The following is a 23,945-nucleotide window of genomic DNA, read 5'->3' on the forward strand; positions in this document are numbered from 1 at the left end:
AGCAAATTCATCTCAAATAAATGCAAAATTTTTTTTGCAATATCTTCAAAATTTCTTATTTTTAAAAAATTGAAATAAAAACAATTAAAGTAGATATTTCTTTACTATCTGATTCCTTTTATTCTTGAAAAAATATTATTTTAAAAAATTTATTTTTGGTTGTTTGTAAAGAAAATAACATTTGGTTCTCTGGAAAAGTCATTGTTTTCCATGGATTTAATAAAATAGATCAAGTATCAAAAGACGGAAGGAAATATGTGAAATCAATGGTTAACTCCAATGTCCTCTTTCACTTTATTTCTAGCTGAAGCTTTGATGATGTGGAAACATTCTATCAGAATACATAACAATTATGTTATCTACAGAAATATATTTCTCCATTAGTATAGATAAGTAAGAGTTAACTAAGCAGATACAAAATTGTATTTTGGAGATAGGGAAAGAACATCATGGTCCCAGACAAGCTAATTCCTTTCTTAGTTCCACATAGCTACCTAAAAGCAAAAAATTGGAATAATGATGATTATTATCAGGCATTATCCCTCACATTAAATATTTGGTAATTTAATTTTATGTAACTTTATTTTAAAGTATATATTTCAGTTCTTACCTATCTAAATTCTTATTTAAACAAATACATGTCTTTGAAGGTGGCCATTAGGTGAGATATTTAAATGCCTACCTTTTAATCATAAAAGAAGAAATAAAGTATATTTGTTAATGTACAGCAAACCCATATTCATAGAACATATATTCATGAGTTTACAGCAACTATTTTGAAAGTATTTATACAAATATGTTTCTGTCAAAATATATGCTTTGTGTAGCTAAAATTCTGTGTCAATATTTTCTTCCTTGAATTTATTATTTTTTAATAATTTTACTAGGAGAGTTATAATTCATTAACACCAGCAGATAATATTTATAAGCTGAATTTATACATAGTCAGTGAAACTCATTTTAATCAGAAAAATATCATATAATTTCCATAACTGTAAATATCAACAGTATAGGTCAGAGTTAGACAACCTACAGTTCTTGTGTTTTCAAGGGAAACAAAAGTCAATTCTGGGGACAATATGCTTTTACACTATGTGTTCTTGATTTTTTTTGTTTGTTTGTTTTCTTCCCTTTGTGTACTTTATTCTTTGTTTCTGTATGTAATACATTCATATTTGTCTTTTTTCTCTTTCTGCTTTTTGTGCTTTTTGGGGAGGGTGGGGGTCAATACTGAGGATTGAACTCAGGGGCACTCAGCCACTGAGACACATCCCCAGTCCTATTTTGTATTTTATTTAGAGACAGGGTCTCACTGAGTTGCTTAGTGCCTTGCTTTTGCTGAGACTGGCTTTGAACTTGTGATCCTTCTGCCTCAGCCTTGAGAGCCACTGGGATTACATGTGCATGCCACCGTGCCCCACTTTCTGTGCTTTTCTATTACTGCTCTTTTCTATGAAGATTATCTTAAAATATGATTCAAATATGGATTTGTGTCATTATCAAGACTAAATTTATTAATTAGTATAAAGGTATTGTGAAGGCACACAATTTAAAACTATTTAAGAAGCCTAAGTTAAGATGTGGTCTAAAGCCAAAGGTCAGATATTTGTATTTTTCTAGGCTGCTAGTAACTGCTTGCATGTTCTGACTGAACAATGTGATCAAGACTGTTTTTCCTGATATTCAGGTGTAGGTTGTGGATTCTCAGAGAGAGGAGTCATATGGAAAAGGGAAAGTGTTTAACAGCCCTCATTGTCATTGAAGTGGCAAACTCCAGCCATCCTATTGTTCTTCCAACACATAGAAACATTACAGTTATAAAACTATTTACTTCCACCTCAGTCTTGAAGTCTTGAGAGATTCTTTTTAAAGCTTTGAAGGTATGTGTGGATTTTTATAAGCACCTCAATTTTAGGAAATTTGGCAGAATGTTAAATAGTAACAGAATCTCCAGAAGGAGATCCTACTATTAATCAAATTTGGAATTGCTACCATTACAAATAAATGGTTGTCGTCAAATTGAGGATTTAATTACTTCCTTCAGACACACATTCTGTTTGCTTTCTCTTTGAAATCTTCCCTAAATGAAGATGGCACAATAGCATTGTGAAGGAAGTACAGATAAACCTCATTTAATTTGCTTCCATCCATTTTAAGATTCTACTCCTATTAAAAGAAATGGCTTGTTGATAAGAAGGCAGCCCAGTATTATGACAGATTCAATCTCCCCAAATGACTGACTCCAGTTTGGCTCCAATGAAAGATTATTACCTGAGATTAAAGTTATTTGGCTGGTTCTCATATAGTTCAAACTAGATAGTTGAATCAAAATATTAAAAGAATAAAATAGTCAGAGAACTGTCAGAAATCTTATTAATTTTGTAATACTGTTGAAAGCTTACCAAGAGTTTTTGTTCCCTAAAGCTACTGCTTTGAGCAAATCAGAGGGGATTTCTGTTTAACTGCTAAAGAGAGACTGAGTTTTCTCCAATTTGCTGTATATGAAATAACAAATGTGGAATCCATAGCTGCATTATGGAAGCTTGTCTATGTCAACTGATTTTTGAGATACACACATACATACACATACATGCACATAAACATATATACACATAATTATATAGTAGCACAAATATGCAAAAACAAATTATAGATAAGCCATATGAGGAAAATTCACATAAAAGACATTCACCAACTTCGCTTGACTGTGCAAATATTTTGTCATAGTCTATTATGGTCTAATTAAATATTTAGATAAATTTTGTCTTTCAACTTAAATTCTGTTGCTTTTTTTTGATTTATGACTCTGATTAGGCTAAACCAAATTTAGTTACCACTAAAAGGTAGAAAAATGCTGCAAAAAATGTTTTTATGTGTGTTTATTTGGTTAATAAGAATGAAATTATACTTTAGATAAAAAGCATTTTTTTTTTTCAGTACAGGGGATTAAACCAGAGCCTCATGCATAATAGGCAAGCACTCACCCACTAAGCTACATCCCCACATTTCTAGCATGACAAAAAAACATTTTTAAAAAGTAAAATTATTCTTTGTGGAGGATATGTTAATACATTTCTGTTGCTATAGAAAAATACCTGAGGCTGAATACTTTATAAAGAAAAGAGTTTTATTCAAATCACAGTTTTAAAGGATGAAGTTCCAGGATCAGATGACTACATTTGTCTGGTTTCTAGTGAAAGTCCTCTTGGCTATATTACAACATGATCAAGAAATAGAAAATAGCTATATGAGAAGAAATACAAGTTTGAGATAGGCTTCCCTTTATAACACCCTATTTTTATGAGAACTAATCTTTTCATAAGTCCATCATTAATCCGTCCAGGGACAATGCTTTCTATGATTTTGTTACCTTCCAGTAGGCCCAACCTCTTAAATATTCACTGCCTCTCATCATCACCACATAAACCCTTGGGAGACACACTTCAGTCACATCCAAAGCATAGTATTCCACTCTTGGTCACCAACATCTTTTGTTTATATAACTTTAATATTTATTTATTTATTTATTTATTTATTTTTATGTAATGCTGAGAATTGAACCCAGGGCCTTGCACATGCTAGGCGAGTGCTCTACATCTGAGCCATAACCCCAGCCCTGGCCACATCTTTAAGCAAAACATTCATTCCATCTCCAGGAGTCTCAAGTATCAATCTGTTCTAACATTGCTGAAAAGTCCAAGTTCAAAATCTCTTCTGAGACTGAAAGTGAACTCCAGCTTTGAGCCTCTAAAATCCAAACTGCAAGCTATCAACTTATGTACATTCAAGATATAATGTGGGGATAGGTCCAGGGTAGATATTCCTAGACGTATGCAAAAAGAAAGGAGTCACAGCCACCAGAAAGACCAAAACCCTGGAGGGAAGACACGAAGCTTTAAAGCTCCAAGTGCAGCATACTATTTAGGGTACAGTCGGGAGTGGTACCCATGGATTTGCTGGTCATAGACCATCTCACTGCTTTCATGAACTGGCCTTGCATGATGGTGTCTTCTGCTTTCTCAGACTGGCATTATATACTTTTCTGCCTTCCTGGAGCCTCAAGAGTGGTTGTCCCATCCCCAGAACTCCTTTACACATTCTAGTGGCGGGGGGTGGGGGGTTCTGCAGTGTTTTCAACCCTTCAGTAAGCCTTTCCATAGCTGCACTCCCAGGCTGGTTTGCACACTGCAGGTGACTCTATTGTAGGGTCCTAGCTATACAGTATTCCTTTAGCTACACTAGCCACTGTTCTGGTGCAAACTCTGTGCAGTAGCTCTACCCCTTCAGCAAGCTTCTGTCTAGCCTCATAGTCTGCTTATTTCAGTACAAATCATGCCTGGAACTACTTGAACTATGGTTGGACAAACTAGCACTGAACTAGAAAAATCTCTTTCTGAGGCACCTCTGGGCATCAAGCTTATGAAAAGCCCAGTTCATTGATCTAAAATTTGACATTCCATTTTGCTTTAGGGCATGCTTTTAAGGCAGTAAGTTTATTGTGATGGTGTAATAAGAAGGACCTTAATTTCTGTTAGAATTTTCATTTCCATCAGAAATAACATCAGTGGTTTCCTCATCTTCTGAGCACTCAGCAGAATCACTCATTGTCTTAGTCAGCTTTTTCACTGTTGTCACCAAAAGACCCAGAAGAACACGGAGAGTACAAAAAAGGTGATTTTGGCTCATAGTTTCAAGGTTCATTCCATGGTCTGTGTACTCCATAGCTCTGAGTCTGAGGTGAGATAGAACATTATGGTGGAAGGGTGTCATGGAGGAATGAAGTTCAGGATCTCACAATCAGAAACCAGGCAGAAAGTTCTTCTCATGGGACAAAATATAAACCCCAAAATTATATCCCCATAGTCCTACTTCCTCCAGCCACACACTACCAACTATAATTACTACCCAGTTAATCAATATCTATGGATCAATCCACTGATTAGGTTACACCTTTCATAATCTTATCATTTACCTCTGAACATTCCTCCATTTAAAACAAAATATTTACTTATTTTTTTTTAAATTATAGTTGGACAAGGTACCTTTATTTATTTATTTTTATATGATGCTGAGGATGGAACCCAGGACCTCTCACGTGCTAAGCGAGTGCTCTACCACTGAGCCACAACCCCAGCCCTCTTCCATTTTCTCATGTGAGAATTTTCGGAACACCTCGTATCTAAACCATAACACACACAATGCTTCATGTACAACATTATGAGCTTATTGTGACCTGCTTTTCCCAATTCTGCAAAACTTCTGTTACCTAGCTCCAAAAGTGCTTTCACATTTTTAGGTATTGTTAGGTAGGAATTTAGGGATACCAAGATGGTGGAGGCAGAGTACAAGAAGGATGCTGCTGGAGAACAAGATAGAGGACTCATGTCCCTGTTTACAATAAGTCCTGTTACTATTACCACTCCCACCACTGAGGACTTATCACCATGACAACTCCTGCCAAAAATTTGACCAGTGGGGATAAAGTGGGCAGTATTCTAATTATGCTTTCTGAAATAACTAATGCGGGGAAAATTGGATAATATTCTAATCAGGTATGGGGTAAATGGGGTAAGGTCTTCAATCAGGTCCATATAGGGAAGACATTGCCTCCCTCACAGCTCAGCATATAAGACACTAATTTCTTGAGACTGGGTCATGAGCTCCTGTCTCTTGCTTAACCCACTCTGCTCTACCTAAGGGAGTGTTAGTTCCATCTTCACCTTTAATAAGTCTGTACTTTGCCTTTTATTTGTGTGTGTCCTGCTTAATTCTTTGTTCAGACCTGGGCCGCAACTGGACATCCTGATGTTAAAAGTATTGTTATATGATTGACCTCACTTTTGGAAACAACTTTCTGCACCAGTCTTTTTTCTATCATAGTTGAGGCTGGGTATTTCATGAATAAACGAAGTTAATTTGACTCTACAATTCTGAAGTATGAAAGTTCAAGATCAGACCTCCTGTGAAGGCCTAATATATCGTAACACAGCAAATAAGCAGAAAGGAATACAACAGCATGCCAAAATATATAGGCATTAAATATATTATAAATAATATTCTGATTTGGGCTTTAACAGAATAAAACAAAAACCACATCAGTGAATTTTCTTGGAGATTTTTAAAAAACAGATCTCAAATATAAGTATTTTTATTCCAGAAACATATAGACATCCTGCCCTCTCCAATGAATAGGTACAAGAAACATTTATTGTAGAATTTTTTTCTGATATTTTCTAACTGTGGGAGACTTTTGGAGTTCCATTTGCATTTATCTCTAATGTATAGTCTCCTCTGCTTCTATTCATGCTTCTTTCCCACAGTTAGAACTGACAAAGACAGACTGTAATATATTTTATTCTTATTTTACTACTTACTTCTTTGGTAGAAAATAAGATGGTGTATTTTAAATGCAAAATAAATCATGACATGTAATACACATTTTTTATTTAAATTAGCCTCTTAGACACATTGTTTATACTCTACTTCTCTTTTGGATATACCACTTTACAATTGTTTCATGTAGATCTTCTTAATAACCAAATGCCAATATTTCAATATTTCAGACATTTTATCACTTCTGATACAAGAAAATTGTTTTTTAGGAAATTATTATGTCTTCTGACTATAGAACATGCAAATAATCTGTAAAGCAGCTCAGACTTAAAATTGTGAAATGAAATAAAAAAAAAGAAAGAAAGTCCCATGGAATGACCTACCATTTTCCAAATGCCTATCATGAACTTTACTATTTCACAGATGCTCCAAAATGAGAACGGTAAATGGTCTTAACCATTGATTTACATCTATTCCAATAATAGGAAGGGCTGGAGTTTGGGTACTGCCCATGTACAAGTACCTTTAGACTTTAATGAAATTCTGAATGAAAGCCCACTGTGTCATGGCATCTTCTCACAGCTCATAAATTACATAAAGTGAATATTTAATATTCAGTATATTAAGGAACATTAGGAAAGTTTATAAAATAATTTCTGAGTTACAACATTTATTTGCTTGAAATCAGGGAACCTCAACATATAAGGCAAAGCAATGAAAGCAGATTTTGAAAGTGGTTCAAAATGTTCTAAAATTATGTTATATATTTTGAATTGACAAAAATTCTGTGCAGAATTAGTAATTCAAGAACAATGGGATTTAAATTATGGAAAGGCCATTATGTAATAAATCTTAAGGATTATTTTCTAATTGTCCCCAATATTCAATATGGCATAATAATTAGGATGTTTGATGAATATAGAGTTATTGACAGAGCTGTGTGCCATTCATCCCACTCTTGTTTTTAATAGCAGTTGAGGACAGTCGTCATATAGGGGCATGAAATAAAACAAAGAGGAAGAAAAAAGCAGCATGACAAAGAGGGGCTTGCTTATAGCAATGGTAGGCAGGGAAAGCTGCCCATAAAATCCAAGACAAAGGTTATTATCAGGAAAGTAATACAGAAGAATAAAACAATAAACATAATTGAGACTATGTATCATAGTTATTAATACATGTAAGGAAATCATATTCAATATTCCACATATTATGGGATATGTGTTCAGTTCATTAGTGCACACTGACAGAGAGCTTCCTATGAGCCACATTCGATTCAAGGCACAGCAGATAAGGCAGTGAGCAAAACCTACAAAAGTCCATGGACCTTATATTCCAAAGTTAGAACTGTCAGTTATATAAAATAAATAGCAATTATAAACTACATGAGAGTAGTATATATGGTACTAGAAATGTACAGAGAATTATTGAATATAGTGAATGTATAATAAGATAGATGGTGATATCATTTATTGTTACCTATATATCTAATATCCACCTGTGCATTTATGTCTATATGTAAGTTTTAAAATTACAGAGCTGTAAAACAGACTTAGAAAAAGTGTAGATAGTAAAAGAGAGACAGAGATACAGAGATGGGGAATTCCCACAGTTAGAAGTTGGGAAGATAATATAGAATCAGTAAAGGAAACTAAGAGGAATAGCCAGAATGTAGAAGGAAGACCAAGAGAGAGGGAGTTAAATAACATGTAAACTATTGTTAATATATTAAGTAAGATGAACCCTGAGAAAGAGCTTGATATCATCAAAGTGATGTTACTTCTGGGCAGTTGGGAGGGAAAAGTAATCTGAGAAAGTTTAAGAAAAATTAAGAGGCTAGAAACTGGAGATTCTAAATATAAATAATTCTTTCCCAGTATTTTCCTCCAAAGAGATGAAAACAATTTTGGCATTTGCTGGACAATTTGCTTAAGCTATGAAAAGTGATATATATTGTGATGTTAGTAAGAAAGAAATTCTTGACTAAGAAATTTTGAGGTAACACTATGGGAGAGAAATTTCTAGATTCAGTTAGAGGGATTGTGATCAAGTGTACAGATACAGGAAGTGGTCCTAACCAGAGCATGAACAGGTCCTCAGAAAGAAAGAAGGTATCATACATGTTTACAGAGAAAGGTGTGTATGCAGATAAGTGGACAGATGTGATTGTATCTTAAAAAATCTTTGCTAGGCAGATAGGTGAAGGAACTAGGGATGTTTAGTTGTCTAGCAGCATTATAATCTACTTGAGGTTCATATTAACTATGAATAGACACCAATCAGTATAGCAACATCATTTTTAACCATAACTAGATTTAGAAATGTGCATAGCTGGTAATTCTATACCTATACTCGATACTAAATATATAAATCTTAATGGTAATTAATATAAAAGTGTTTTTGAAAAAAAATTCAATATAACAAGTTTATCTGAAAAGGGCTACAAAAAAATGAAAATTTATCGTTAAATTTGGCCACTCAAATTTCCTGAACTCTTACTATATTTCAGATGCTGTTTCTAGCACTTTCCAAGAACTTTCTCACATAAAGCATACAACACTCCAAAACAGAACCTGAAATTTTTCTTATTTTAAGAATTAAACCAGCCAGTCATGGTGGCACACGCCTATAATCCAAGCAGTTCATGAGGCTGAGACAGGAGAATGGCAAGTTCAAAGCCAGCCTCAGCAGTGGAGAGATACTAAGCAACTCAGTGAAACTCTGTCTCCAAATAAAGTACAAAATAGTGCTGGGGATTGTCTCAGTGGTCAAGTGCCCCTGAGTTTAATCCCCAGTACCAAAAAGAATTAAACATAGATTTAACAGTAAGGTCATCTATCATATATGCTGTAGGAATTTATTTGCAAATGTCATTTGAGTACTTAATCACAAATTCCTTTGTACAAACTATTCCAAGTATAATTTGTGAAATAAATTTTTAGATATTTGAAAAATTGACATTTGTTGTTTAAAGAACTATTTCAATTGTGTCCAGATGACAATTATTTTGTAAAAATGAAATTAGGGTCCCTCTTAGGGGTGAATGAAAGAGGGACCCTAGTTTCTAACATGACATAAGTAAGTTAAATAAAATATGTGGTAATAAAAAGCCAGTTTGTTAAATTTTTGTAGAATTTATTCCCAGCCTCACACAGAAATCATTAGGTAAACTATATTTATACACATTTACATAAATATGCATAAATAATGACATTTGTGTAAATACAACAAACATATTGTGTATGTACGTGTATACATATATAATATGCATTCCCTACCCTCCTACTTTTACCATATATATCCTAGGAAAGTATGCATGAAATTTTATTAGAAGCAAATTAAAATGTTAAGTGATATATAGTTTTCCTAAAACAGAAAAGATATTTCTCTTATTGTTAAAGTACTTTCAGAATGTTGCTACATTTTTATATTGTTCAATTATGCCAAACAAGTCATTGTCGTTATGATCTTCATAAGAAATAAAGTTGAAATGCTGAAGAATTTTACAAACTTTCTAGGACATGCCATTTAAAAAAATAATGTTAAAAGGCAAGAACACATCAGTTGATTATTTGATTGGTAAATAAAGTATTCTATATAGGTTTATACTGGCATTCTAATATTTGGTCAATTCAGGTAATGCAAGAAAAAATGATATGTCACACTGGTGTGGTTTCTTAAAAACAAAGTATACACACATCAATGTTTGTCAAGAATTTTTCATCATATAATTTCTGATTAGGATATTGAAGGCATAATGCAAACATTAATTTAAACTATTACATTTTAAAAAATATTTTGTTGATGGATACATACAAGAAAGAAGTCCTGATTTTAAGGAGATCATATTCAAATGAAGGGAAATAAATAACAAATTCTAACAAATTGCACTTTGAGTAGATAAAGACATGACAAGATGAAAGTTTGTAGAATGAGTAACTAAATCATTTGTATTCATGTTGGTTTAATGTGTTGGTATCAGAAAAGGTTTTGCAAAGCAGATGAGAAAGAGCAGAATCTCAAGGGATGAATAGCAATTAGAGAAATTATGTTTGACTGTAAGGGGAAAAGAAGCTGCCATCCTGCTATGAGGCTGGCTTGGGGTATCAACATCTTTCACCTAGATCATCTTCATAGCCTGCTTCCACTTTTGCCTCCAATCTCAGCATAGCAACTCAACTAATGCTTAAACTCTTGGCTCTCAAATTCTTCCCAGACTGCTTCTTTTCAAAGCCTCTGATCTTGGCTCCCCTACCTTGCCTCACTGCTTCTTTGCTTTCAGATGGGGCTCTATTTTTTTCTTATATAGGACAGTAAGACTCCTTAGGATCTTTGGACATGATGTCCTTCTGCTTTTGTTTACATTTTTTACATTTTCTTCAATCATTTTCTTCTGTGCCACTCAGGGCTAACAGATGCCACCTCCCAATACGTCAAAAAACACCTCTATGTGATATTGTTCTCCCTTTCCATGATTTAGTTTGTAGCATTTAATACTAGCTAACATACCATTTATTTATTTATTATTTTCATTATTTTTAAATATATTTTGTCTCCTACCCCTAAGAATTTAATATGTAGAAAACCAGTAACTATTTTATTAGCTATAAGCCTCAAATAGCATAAATAGTGTCTAGCAAATAATGAGTGCTCAATAATACTTACTGGAAGTCATAGCAGAATAGAATGTTTTGTGTAAATAGGTACAGAAGAAGGGCCACATAATGGTTTGGAAAATTCAAACTTTTTAGAACTGCTAAAATATATGAGCTTGAATGTCAAGATTAGAGAGCAATCCCTCTAAAAACTATGCAAAAGCCATTCTGGTCCCATATGTTGAATATAAGGAATACATTTATCTTGAGTAAATAAGATGGAAAAACCTAGGCTCATGTTAAAACATAAAAAATGTATGTGAAATGTATGCTTAGTACTTTTAAATAGCAAACATTACTTAGAGATTTAAATAGTCTTATTTGGCACTGGTCAGAGAAATGTGTTTAAAATATGAATCCCCCAACCCCATTAAAAAGAACCCTAAAGATAATTTAAGTACCTGGCTTCTTACAGAGATATAAAAATAATTAGGAGTTTCTTCTCTTTGGTACTCTTTATAAAAGAGCTAAGTATATGCCTGTTAAAATAAGTCTATTATATCCCTGCTGGACTCTTACATTAATTGTAATAACAAGCTATATGTGATTTCATAATAGGAAGAAAAATTTAGGCCTCCTGTGAGACAAAAAGACAAATGGACAAAGAAAGCTTTCTGTCATAAAGATTTTTTATTAAATAAACATATCTGGTTCTCTCTCTTTCTCTCTCTCTGTCTCCCTCGATTCTTCCCCCACCTTCTCTCATACTTTCTCTGTTATAAATTAGAAATAAAGTTTAAATCACTTAGAAGATTATTTTTTACAACCAAGAAGCCAGGCAGGAGTATAATCTATTCTGAAATTCATGAGAAAATCCTTTAAAATGTCAGACAACATTTAAAACATTCTATGATTAGGGCATATTTTAATTTTCTTAATGTCAAAACTCTGCTGTGGGAGAAGCTTATGCACACTCATTTGATATTCACATGAGCTGATATTAAAATGGAACCACACTCTTAGAAGTATTGATAGCAGGAATTGAGGATGCTTTTAAAAAGAGACCAATTGACCTTCAAGAAAGAAAGTATAGAATAAGATGGACTAAAAATAAATAAATAATAATTGCAAAACAATAAATAGCATAATGTTTTTCAGAAGGATCTGGGTAAGAGTGAATCACTTTCTTCTCAGCAATGTTGCTCATTAAATCCATTTGCATTTAATAATAGGAACTGATCTGGGAGCGGTATTAATAAGAATTAGATAAGATGATTTTAGGAGTAAGGTGCTACAATCTTTTTAAGTAAAACATGAGGGACAATGGAAAGGTCCTGTGAATGCTTCCAACAATAGACAGAAGAAGATTTAATCTTTCACTCTTCTACAGATGTATGCATTATGCCAGAAGCTGTATTTCTTCCTTCATTGAGCTTAGGCTTCATGAGTGCCTTCTTGGTTCTGGGCACTATACTGTATATAGGAAAGATCCTGCCCTAAGGTGTTTACACTTTGTTGAGAAAGAAAACACAAATATAAATCATTATATAATCAAGTATTAAACTAAACTATGTATAAAAGGCAAATAGAATGTGGGGGTAAAATATGACAGAGAAGGTACTCATTCTATGGAGGTCAGCAAGGTCTTTTGTAAGACAGAACTTTGCAGTCTTGGCCCAACAAGTTGGAGGCAAGCCATGCAAAGATAAAAGACAAGTGCTTATAGGACTACAAGGTCATTGATCCTAAGGCACAAAAATGTTTTGTGGATTTTTGGAAAATTAAAAGCCTAGTATGGTGTAACAAAGAAAATCAGGCCAAAGAGTGGTAGATGGTGAGCTAAGTCTAAGAGTCACTTGGTTTCAGGGCACGTTAAACTTTGTTAAGCATTTGCAAGAGTTTCAGACATTATACTCATTGTGAAGAAAACTCATTGAGGGGCTTTGGAAAGGGTTGTCATGGAGTAATGTAATCTAATTTATCCTTTAAAAAGCTACAAAGAGTAAACACACAGTCCCTGACAGTATACTCTAGTGGCTTTTACTATGAAGAAATATCCTTGAATTTGAGATTGGTAGTAACTGAAAGCAAATAGCAAACTTCCCAAAACCTCATATTCTACAGCAGACACTACTGGGTGCCCAGTTTTTCTATAATAAATATTAGAGGGTATAGTTTATACTGAAATCTCTATCATTTGCACAAAATTTTTTACACTCCAGAAACACTTTTGACCATGATCTGCTTATGTAGATAAACCCAAAGATAACATTCTGAACCTTAAAAAAAGGGAAACAAGTAAAAGAAAACAAAAGAATAGTAATAATTTCCTTGATTGAAAATAGCAAGGTAATTTGGAGCACATAAAATACTATAGAAAAATAGTTAAAAGCAAAAAAATATTAATGTAATCCCTTGAAACAGAATAAACAGAAAAAGTAGAGACCCATGGCTGACTTTTAAAAAGGAACAAATATACCAAAGTCCTTCCTCTGAGTCATCTGATTTGTAAATACTAGTCCAAGTGGATCCAGGCATATTGAAATAATATTGGTTTAGAGATTTTAGAAAACTTTATTAACACACTAATTTTAGAGTATGGATAACAACTTTTAGAATCCCCTAATGCCACAATTAATACACTAATAACAAATACCCTTAGTTATGAATAACAGTGAAATCTATGTAGTTTCCTATTATTTATTACAAGAATTCATGGAAGGTCTTTCATTTTCTGGATTATTTTGTAACCTAACAAGAAATATTTAACTGCTATAGGCCCTACACTGAAAAGGTTTATTCAATTCCAAAAACTGGAAGCAGTATTCTGACATTTGAATGGATATATTATTTTAGTGTTTTGTGGTTAACATAGTAAAAAATTGGGTGTGAGGCTAGTAGGAATTCTTGAAGTCACTTTCAGATACAAATCATGATATTTTCATGTAAAGTTAAATTGGAAACTCTGATTTTATTGAATATTCACTTACATGTGGTAAGATTATGATTTATTGTTTTACTTGGATGTCTTTGCCTTCTGGGTTAAAAAACCTTGATTTTCCCTTCAAGTACCACCATCACAACCATCACCAACAAGACTTGAAATGCAAATAAGTATACTTATACTCAGTTTCTTGTATCACACATAATTTGAAGTAACAGATTATGTTTGATGTTGTTTGGATATGCACATTTTTTTTTCAGTTTGTAAATGACAAATACCCGAGAAGGCAAATAAATATTTATTTATAGGTATTCCTTTGTTTTGTTAAATGTATAGTTAAGGTTTTCATTAGCTTTGGTGCTAAAAATTTTACTATGTGCAGGAATTAGAGGGTCACAGAGACTTCCCCCGAGATTTCAAATAAAGGCCTGGGAGGCCAAAGTCCAACAGGGTTGAAGTTCCTGTGGGTGCTCTGAGATGTCAATGGATGGAGATGTGAATAGGAAGCCAAAGGTGCAGAGGAGACCCCCAAGATTAAGAAATTCCAGTAGCATGAAATATCTGCTGGGAAAAGTTGCAAGAATTGAACAGAGATAAGTCAAGATAGGGGCTAAAAATCCTAATGTAATCCTTTGAAACAGGTTCAATATAAAGAGAAAAATTAGAGACTCATGGCCAACTTTTAAAAAGGTACATGTATACCCTAACTCTTTCCTCTGAGTCATCTGATTTGGAAATACTAGTCCAAGTGGTTTCCGAGTATCTTGGAAGAAAATAAGCCATTTGGATAGGACACCACAATACCACGTGCCCCAGGTGCCGGACACAGAACTATAGGACTTGGGCCTTTCCTTTCTTTCTATGCTCATATTTTTGTGACTGGAAATGTTTACTCTGTACTTTATAGATATTAGATATTTATAAATTGCTTTTTATTTTTACAGAAGTCGTGATATGAGTTTGCCTTGTGTCTCAGAGGAGACTTTGGACTTGAACTTTTAGGCAATCTTGGAACTGTTGAGACGATGGGGACTCTTGGAAATCCAATAAATGTACTTTGCATTGAGAGGTGGGTGTGAGCTTTTGGGGTTCAGATGTGAGATATCCCCCAAAAGTTCATGTGTGAGACAATCTAAAGGAGTTTCAGAGGAGAAATGATAGGGCTATGAGATTCTTAATTCAATTATTAAATCAAAAGCCTGATGGTATAAACTTAGTGGTAACTGAAGGCAGGTATTGTGTGGCTGGAGGAGGTGAGTTATTGGGTGCATGCCTTTGGGGTATATATTTTGTATATGGTGAGTGGAGTCTCTCTCTCTCTCTCTCTCTCTCTCTCTCTCTCTCTCTCTCTCCTTCCTGAACATCATGTGAGCCAGTTACCTCCATCACACTCTTCAGCCCTGATGTTCAGTGGCACCTGTAGCTCCAAGGAATGGAGCAGCTGTCTATGGATTGAGACATCTAAAACCAAGTGTTCCCAAATAAATTTTTCTGTCTTCTAGAATTGTTCTGGTCAGGTCTTTTAGTAACAACAACAACAACAAAAGACTAAAACACTGGGTTAGGAAAATATTTAATATATTTTAGAAGTATACTCCTAGTAAGATTTTTCTAATTGTATCTTTGTCTCATATATAGATATACCATGAATCATAAGTTATACATCCAATAGTTAGATACCTAGCTAGCATTACATATTACATTTTCTTTTCAATATATATCTTTTTTTTTCTTTATAATGGATTGAACTATAACTGGCATGAAAGTATGAACCAAGGCTGTCTTGTTTATCCATATATTCCCAGGGCCTTCAACATTCGTCTGTTGAATGAATGAATGAGTTGTGATTCTAAGTACATCTTTACTCTACCCTACTCTTTTAATATTCTGTGCTTTTACTTTATCAAGGCCTTGTACATTATGGCTTTCTTTATAATCTTCTGAAGTTAACTCTACGTCTTTATATACTTTTCCTACCACAGATGCCTTCCCATGTGGTTCTATTAGTACATTACATCCATTTTCATAACCTAAGTATTTCCTTTGCATCACTGACTTAATTTTTTAATTTCAGCCTTGTCACAACTCTAAGCTTCAAACTTTTGGCTATACTCCCTACTAGGCATCTCAACTTATATGCATTTAAAATACAAATTTCAAGTTCATTTTGGCCCATTAAGTTGACCTGCCACAGCCATTCTTAATGTTTCTCATCAAATTTTCTTTATATCAGGGCTCAAATTTTTATTTTTATTTGATACTTCCATATTTCTCATTTTATATATTCAAATTGTTGGCAAGCCCTGATGACCATTTGTTAACATAACTTTATGCACACTTTTTTATATGCATATTTTATAGTTCTATTATCAGCAGTTTTACCCAAGCCACTATCATCTGGTATCTCAATCACCATAGTACTCCTCTACCTGACTCACTTTTCATTTACAACCTTGCCTATAATTAATTGATCACTAAATTATGTCCTTCTACATGGATTTTTTTAAAAAAATTATAACACTGCACATTTAAAATTATAATTTGACATTTTGCCATGAAATCACAGGGGACATATGTAATCATTCCAAAAGTGTTCCTTTGTAATTCCTCCTTCCTGTTCTTTCTCCTTCCTGTTCCATCTCCAGTCAACTACTTATCTGTTTTCTAAAGATTACAAATTAAATCATATGTAGAATAATAAGTAGAATTATAGAGTATATACTATTATCCAATTTCCACACAACATAATCATTTTGAGGTTCTTTCATGTTTTTGCATATATATCAATCTTTTGGGAATTTCTTAAGTAATGCTGTCTTTTTAGAGACTTCTATTGCTTCTGTTACTCTTGTTTGTATTGTACATTTGTCCTGTTGATACTTGTCAAAATTGCTAGAACATCCTTGTGCTAGTTATTGAATTTCTGGGTTATGTGTTGTATCTGTTCCATATTGCCAGTGTAATCTATTACTACACATGTAGAGGCTTAAAGCAACATAAATTGATTCTTTGGAGGTTAGAAGTATAAAATAACTTTTTGTGAATACATCCCTTCTGGAGGTTTTGGAAGGAATCATTTACTTATCTGGCTTACAGAGGTCCCTTACATCCCTTGGCTCATTGCCTGCTCCTTCATCTTCAAAGTTCACAGAAAGGCATCTTCTCTGCTCTCTGTACTCTCCTTTCACTCTTTGTTCCTTTCTTTTCTTCTCTGAAACAGTCTGTTTTTCCATGTAAGATATTATCTTCCAAGATTGCAGTTATTAGAACACAAATATTTTTAAAGGATCATTTCCAGCCTACTTCATGAGCCCTTTAAGGTAAAATTAAAATTCATTTTTCTGACATTTTATTGTTAGATGGCATGTATTCTAGGTTCTATCAACCAGAATCATTTATACAAGATTATATTCAGGAGGCATGAAAAGGAGAATGTAGGGGTGAATCTTTTGTCATGTATGATGAAATATGTTTCTAGATCCTCAGGGGTAGCAATAGAATACTTTTTTAGATATCAACCATAAACAATGTAAGTGGGCAGGCATATGGTTGTTCATAGAAATGAAACTGCTGGTGTCAAAAAGTGCATCAGTCACATATTTATGATGTATATTATTGTGGTTTGGCGTCTTTCCCCCAAGGAGCTCTCAGGTATTATTTTGTTTTCTCCAATTCAAAAGTAAAGAATATGAAAAATGATGCTTCAGATGACTTATGGTGGGAAACTCCAAATAAAATATTAATCTGGAATTGGCCATCATATTTGGATGAGACTCTGAGATAGTGATTATAACTTGAGAATTAGACTTTTGTCAGTCTATTATAATATAACAATTAATTAAGTTTTCCTTGTTTTCTATTTTTTTTTTTTGGTTGTTGTTTTGTTTTCCTTCTTCTTCTTCTTCTTCTTTTTTTTTTTTTTTTTTTTCCTTGTGGAAAGAAGCACCCATTGAAAGCAAGTCAGTGTGATTTGCATAAGGACTGTCCAGACTATGGAGCTTCATCTGCAGCAGGGTTAGAAATTGAAAAATAAAGGCTCAAAACTCCAAATCTTTTCTCAAGGAATAGAGATATTTTTTGTTTGTTTACTTAGTGTAAAAGAATTACAAATAAAAAAAAAGTAAAGTCAAGATGAAAATCTTTAATTTTTACTGTTTTTAGGAAAATACATATATGGATTGGATCTGAAACCTCAGAGACCTCATTCATGAAACAGAAAGTATTAGTAGGAAAATAGTGGAGTCCTCTCATTTGTAACGGGGCCTATGGGAAGATTAGGATACTCCCAGAGTATTCTAAGCCCCTGAACCTGCCTGCTTCTCCTGTGCCAGCTAAACCAATGTCTCCTCCCCTAGCTGATAATCCTGGTTTTTTTTTTGTTTAGTGACCCTGTCATGACAACCCTGTGACAGTTATTCTGCTTGAAGAACCATTTCCTCCAATCCCTCTCAACACCTTCATTAACCTTCATAACTAAAGATAATTAACTACATAATCCACGAGGCCAATCATTAAATCAAATCCTAGATGAAAGAGACTTTTACCTAGAAAATGAGATTTTCACATCTATCAGAAAAATACCTAACTATGAGCAAAACATGAATGCAGAGAGAGAAGAATTTCAATTTGATTCAGGCTAAATGTATCCATATGGGTACATTTGCCAAAGATTCTAGAACCAGTGTGTGAATTCAATCATCCTGACTAGTTCTAATTTATATTATTTAGGTATTTATTTATCGCTCAATATGTCAAATTAACTGTGGATTCTTTGATAGCCTGTGGGAAATAATATTGAAATGTAAGCATTGCATGATATAAGATTGTTAAATTTTGTGTATATTTATATATATGTATATATAATAATTAAACTGCTCTTAAAATAAAAGTCATTTTCAAGAAACAGGAGATTTATAGCAACTAATCCAAAAGGGCCAAGGTAGGAAAACCCAACATGATAAGGAAGTCCTCATTGCTCTAACCTGAACAAGAAATCTGAATAATTGAAATGCCCTACTTAAAGAAAAGGAAGAAGTCAGAACTTTCTAGCCTTCTTCTACTATATAAAGATTCAAAAAACTTGGCAATTTGTAGCCTGGATGAGAGCCCTCTCTAGAACCTCACCACACTGTCATCTTGACCTGATTTCAGCTGCTAGACCTAGGAGAAATAATTTTTTTTCTGTTTACTAAACAAAACAAAAAATTGAAGTCAATTGATGTTAATAACTGATGTTAACAAATCTGCTTTTTTTCCAATATCCTGTTTCCTTGTTTCTTGCAAAAACTTTTGTACAAAAATCCACTGTTTTGCCAAGTTTGTTTTGTAGATTGGAGACTACCCTGTTCATGGATCAGTGATAAAACCCAATCAGTTCTTTAAAATTCAAGTTATTGAAGTTTTGAGCTTTGTCATTGCTGATGAAAGAATATAAAGATACAGGCAATCCAAAAGCTGATGGGATGGATTTATCTTATGCAATCTGATCAAAGACCCACTAATTTTGAACTGTGTTACCAGGGATCATTCAGATGACAATTTTTCAAGGTATTAAGAAAAAATTCATTGGTGCAAGGACCAGCATTCTAGAAAAACATAACTCCTATATTGATTAGGTCTAGGATGAAAGATGAGACTTTGACATTGAAAAGGGATTTAAGTGTGACAGAAAACATGGTGCAGTTATTATAAAACGGAACAATCTTTATGTGATTCCATAGTAGGTAGCAAAGCTGCAATATTAATACAAGTATGCGATTTCTTATTTAAAAATTTGACATTGATTACTGTATATTAATATCTCAAGAAAAGTTACAACATTATTTCAGGAAAGAATTTCTGCATTTTCTTCTCTCTTATTATTTTGAAAGCAAGTGAAAGAGAATATAAAAATAAAAGGGAGACAGACCTCAACGGATTAGTCATGCTTTATTAAGCAATAGAGGGGCATACTTTCCAGAGGGGAAAATGGTGACTGACTACAACAAGGGTCTGAGTTTTATAGGGTTCAGCAGGGCCACATCATGGGAGGAGTTGGTCAGTTACTTTGGGCTGGTTTACTTTTGGTGAACAGGGGAATTTGGCAGATAAGGTCACAGCCCTGACCTCCCTTTTTCCTTGAGTGTTTTGTAAGTCTCCATTTCCTTCAATTTATATTTGAAGAACGTAAATTGAAATTTTATTGTCATTAAGAACATTTAGTGCATAAAATAATCACAACACATTAAAATAATGTGCATATTTCTTTAATCTAGCATTGATCTATGCATTCTAAATAGAACTTCAACATAGTATGGAGAATAACTTATTATTTATGAAAGCAAGTGAAAGGTGAATAACTTTTATCATATTGTAACAGATATCTCACTGTAATTATTTTTTTATTTAAGCAATATTTATTATCAATTATATTTGTGGAGAGTAATAAAGAGAAAATATACAAAAACCAAACTTCTTAGACAGAAACATCAAGTATCATGTTAGAAGGAATGAAAAGCCAGGTGTGGTGGCACAAACCTGTGATCTCAATGGCTCAGGAGGCTGAGACAGGAGGATTGTGAGTTCAAATGGTGAGGCACTTAAGCAACTCAGTGAGATTATATCTCTAAATAAATAGGGCTGGGGAAGTTGCTCAGATATCGAGTGCCCCTGAGTTCAATCCCCAGGAGTAAATAAATTAATACAGTTGGAAGGAATGATAAAAACAGGTCTTTTGTTGGTTGAGAATCAAAAGAACATGTTGAGGAGAATTTATGTGAGGAAGTAATATTCAGAAAAAAGAGTGAGGAATAATGAAGAAGGAAGAAGGCAAACAGGGAAAAACCAAGTCACAGAGTGAAAGAACTTGTCACTACTAGGAGCCCTGGGCCCTGTGCCATTTGTACCTCCTACAGAGACTTGGCATAATCCTCAAAATTTTCTCTACCAGCAATAGAAGAAGAATCTGTAATTTCCCTTTGTCTTCAAGGGTTACTTATGGAATGATAATTCCTTGCACTTTCAGGTCTGCCTGTGCAGGAGAGCCAACCAAGTATCCTTTGGGATCCTAAGATTGCCCATTTCCAAGAAAAAAAAAATGTCTTTGCTTTGCGTTGAATCAGACTTCCCCACATTCTGATTCCCAAGATGGCATGCTGCAGGGTGGTAGTCTGAGAGAGAAAGGCATTGATTTCTGTCTTTGCCTCACTCTCAGGAATGCTTTTAAAATTGAGCAATATTCACTTAGTTGATTTTTCCTGAGTGAAAAATTAATTTAGATGCCATTAGAGTAAAATATACTTAGAAATGCATTTCAGTTTGAATATAAAACTGGTAATTAGAGAACTTTGCATATAAAAAAGAAAACTCTTCACCTGAAATAACCCAGTGCCTGCTGTTCATTTGCATATCCTCACTTTAACTGATTCAGGCAGTCAGAATATGCTAATAGCTGAACCCATTTCATATCCTAATACAGGAAATCCAATAGCTCAATGATCGGCATATATGTGCCTTTTAGAGAATCTCTAAAATTACTTGGTTTAAAAAAAAAAAAAAAAGGATTTCTTGCAGGTTTGTACAAATTCTCAGGGAGCCCTTCAGGAACTCCAGTAAGCAGCCCATCAGCACCAGTTTTTAGCTGCAAAAAATAAAATCTTTCTACCACAGGCAATATGGAATCTGAATTTTAATCACCTGCTTTTCTTAACATGTCTAATCTTTCTCCATCTATTCTCAAACAGCCAATCAATTCAGTTCTACTTTATAAAGAAATCTGTTATATAAGTTCTGTTTCAATATAGGAGCAAAATTCTGCGGTGGGTAATGCAATGTTCTTTGTTCAAATTAGGAAGTAGAAATTTAAAACTTAGTTAAGTAACCTCATTTGACTCTCTGCTATTATACTAGATCTCTGTATAATCTTGCACTTTAGAGTCCCAAAGCATTACTCAAGGCTTGTTCAAAATAAAGGTCCCTGGTACCTACACCCAGCAAGTGTAAATTTAATCAATGTAAGTATGGCTTGTGTTTCAATATTTTTAAAAAATCATCTAAATGATTCTGATTCTGCTTTGAGAAATTCTACTTTAGTTTGATCTCCCCAAACACCCAAACAAACAAACAAAAAGCACTCATGACTTGTATAATATATACAAGAAAGGTATATAAGATTTATTGGCCCTATGTATCTATGAAAAATATAAATCAAATATTGCAATGACTTTTTTATTTTAGCTCTCAAACAGATATAGCCAGCATGAAAACATAATAACTGCCAGATGTAAATTGGAATATTGTATCTCACCTACAAAGTGTTAGCAGAAGCTGCCAAATGCTTAACACCTGCATGGTTTTGGGGGCTAGTATAACATGAAGTCAATGTAGGAAGTTTTCCGCAGGCCAGAGGGGAATAATATCAACAGTTAAGAACAGTTATATACCACCACCAAGGCATAAGTCTCTCAAAGTGTAAAAACTTGCTGCATGTATTTCCCCATTACATAATATTTATGTGATTAACCCAACACTATTTTGTGTTTTATGTGCTATTTGTTTATTCATTGATGCATCTATAGTTCTTTAACCTAGAAAGCATTCAGTCAATGTTTGTAATTGAATGGATGCTGTTCATAAATAGATTTGGGAAACTACAATATTTACTTGACTTTCTCTGATCCAATTCTCTCTCTCTCTTTACTCCCTTAGTTTGAATGTCAAAACCATTTGTATTAGAAGCCAACTTTGATGGGACTGGTGGCAGCATTTCAAACTGAAGATCCCTGCTCAGTGAGATAGTTTTAACACCTCCTTTCTTGAACGATATTTTGGAAAACTTCCCAGTTCTGCCTCAAAAACAGGTGGGACTGGGGAAAGATGCGTCTGTCAACAGGGCTCTATTACTACTTCAGTTTCTGTCAAGTAGTCCTTTGGTGCATTTACCTTCCCTCCTTAGCTATTCAACATCCAAGAGCAGGGCTGCTGGCTGATGAACTGCTTGCTGTCAGCGCAAGCAGCCTTCCAGACAGATCGCACCTATCCGAGCTGCCTGCACTAGTTGGAACTATTCTATGGAGTGGAATAATTAGCACGGATCATTTGAAAAGGTCAGACCTAGTCCACATGAAAGTAGCATAAACATCCCATTGTTTTTGAATCTATAATTTAAAGTCAAGTTCATTTTTTTTTTCCACCCAAGAATGTTTCACCTCTGTCTAGTTGAAGTTGGTTTGATGACAGGAATGTAAACCTGGCCCATTATGGCCAGCATGTCAAATACACAAAAATCACTGTTGAACTGAGCAATTTGATTCAGATGGTTAAATGGGTTATATTTCACTCATCAGCCTTTAGCAAGAGTTCAACAAAAAACTCACAGGACCGGAAACTTCTTGAGTAAAGGACATTCTGAAATTCTGTTCTTCGTAATCTTAGTTCCTTAGTTTTAGAAAATTGTGGTTTTTTTTTTATTGTTTTCATCACCACTGCATATTAACAAACAAATAAAAACATGTTTTACCTTGAGTGCCTGAAAAATAATTAGAGATGCCACTGGGGGCAGTCTTATTTTTTAGAAAGTTTTTCAAAGTTACAACTATGTTTTGATCTCTTTTTGTCTCGTTTCCCATTTATTCGCTGTTTGTTTTATTGTGTATGTTGCATGAGAAAAAAATCTAAATTTAAGATTAGAGCAAAGTGTAAGTATGGACTTTTTACTGATTTGGTTTTTTAAAAGGCAATATTTGATACGATAGAGGATTCACTTTTGAGAAAACGGATTAGAGGATTCACTTTTGAGAAAACTGATTAGAAAACATATATTAGCACTTAGTTTTTGAACACAGAGTGAAATTTTCAGATAATTATTATACAAATAGAAAGACATGGTTGGAGTTTGTGATTCATAAATCTTTCACTTTGTCAGTGAAACTATCCATATTTTTGGAAAATTATGGTTTATATAATTAAAATAACCAAAAATACTGATTTGCCATAAGGCATACCAGTTAAAGTTTTCAATAACTACTAGATAAATGGTCAAAACTTACAAAATTATTTATTTTAAATTCAAATTAATGAAAGATTTATCCTGAAATATT

The sequence above is a fragment of the Callospermophilus lateralis genome, chromosome 10 (assembly GCF_048772815.1).
Source record: "Callospermophilus lateralis isolate mCalLat2 chromosome 10, mCalLat2.hap1, whole genome shotgun sequence".
Taxonomy (NCBI): Eukaryota; Metazoa; Chordata; class Mammalia; order Rodentia; family Sciuridae; genus Callospermophilus; species Callospermophilus lateralis.